This window comes from Triticum dicoccoides, chromosome 5A (assembly GCF_002162155.2).
Source record: "Triticum dicoccoides isolate Atlit2015 ecotype Zavitan chromosome 5A, WEW_v2.0, whole genome shotgun sequence".
Lineage (NCBI taxonomy): Eukaryota > Viridiplantae > Streptophyta > Magnoliopsida > Poales > Poaceae > Triticum > Triticum dicoccoides.
Window position 1 is genome coordinate 215,408,165 of NC_041388.1, and position 1,904 is coordinate 215,410,068.

Genomic DNA, 1,904 nt, shown 5'->3' on the forward strand with positions numbered 1-1,904 from the left:
TTGGAACAGGAGAGGAGCGCGGTGGTTTAAGAGGAGAGGAGTGTCGCTGGTCTTGAAAGTATTTTTTTTGTTTTCCGTATTCTTGGTCAAAGTTTGACCACGTACTGTATTTGACAAGAAAATGTGAATGCATGTCACCAAAAATTGTATCGTTTGGTTCGTATCTTAATGTACTTTCAAATTATATTATTTTTGCAACGTATAACATATATTTTATTTGTGAAAATCATGGTCAATTATGACCGAGAATAAAAGGGAGACTAGTTAATGTGGGGTCGCTTTCTTAATTGAAGGGTAAATTGATTTTGGTTTTGATCCAGTCACAGCGCGCTGGGCCTCTCGTCCAAACCTAAATCGCTGCCGCACGCTCCTCTCCCTCTTCTCCATTGCAAAACCACCTCCTCTCCTCTCCATCATCTCCATTCCAACACCACCGTCTTGCCTCTCCCTCTTCCCCATTGCAAAACCACCTCTTCTCTCCTCGGACGAGGATCCCCTGACGTAGCCCATCCTACCATTGAGACACTGACACATGGGCCCCACCAAGCACGGGGCCCACCTGTAAGCGACCGAAAGGCAGGGAAACCTCTCCTCTCCATCATCTCCATTCCAAAACCATTGTCTCGCCTCTTCCTCTTCTCCATTTCAAAACCACCCGCTCTCCTCTCCATCATCTACATTCCAAAACCACCGTCTCACATCTCCCTCTTCTCTATCTTCCAAAGCTAGCACCAAACTGTTGGAAATATGCCCTAGAGGCAATACTAAAAGTATTATTATATTTCAATGTTCATGATAAATGTCTTTTATTCATGCTATAACTGTATTATCCGGAAATCGTAATACACGTGTGAATACTTAGACCACAATATGTCCCTGGTGAGCCTCTAGTTGACCAGCTCGTTGTGATCAACAGATAGTCATTGTTTCCTGACTATGGACATTGGATGTCGTTGATAACGGGATCACATCATTAGGAGAATGATGTGATGGACAAGACCCATTCTTAAGCATAGCATAAAAGATCGTGTAGTTCGTTTTGCTAGAGCTTTGCCAGTGTCAAGTATCTCTTCCTTCGACCATGAGATCGTGTAACTCCCGGATACCGTAAGAGTGCCTTGGGTGTATCAAACGTCACAACGTAACTGGGTGACTATAAAGGTGCATTACAGGTATCTCCGAAAGTAGCTGTTGGGTTGACACGGATCGAGACTGGGATTTGTCACTCCGTATGACGGAGAGGTATCTCTGGGCCCACTCGGTAATGCATCATCATAATGAGCTCAATGTGACCAAGGTGTTGGACACGGGATCATCCATTATGGTACGAGTAAAGTGACTTGCCGGTAACGAGACTGAACAAGGTATTGGGATACCGACGATCGAGTCTCGGGCAAGTAACGTACCGATTGACAAAGGGAATTGCATACAGGGTTTGATCGAATCCTCGACATAGTGGTTCATCTGATGACAACATCGAGGAGCATGTGGGAGCCATCATGGGTATCCAGATCCCGCTGTTGGTTATTGACTGAGAGCGTCTCGGTCATGTCTGCATGTCTCCCGAACCCGTAGGGTCTACACACTTAAGGTTCGGTGACGCTAGGGTTATTAGGAAGACTAGTATGTGACTACCGAATGTTGTTCGGATCCCCGGATGGGATCCTGGACATCACGAGGAGATCCGGAATGGTCCGGAGGTAAATATTTATATATGGGAAGTTGTCAAACGGACACCGGGAAGTTTCAGGGTCATACCGGTATTGTACCGGGGCCACCGGAAGGGTTCCGGGGGTCCACCGGGAGGGGCCACCCCTCCCGGGGGGCCACATGGGCTGCGTGGGGCAGGGAGCCAGCCCCTGGTGGGCTGGCCGCACCCCCCTCCCTTGGGCCCATGCGCCTAG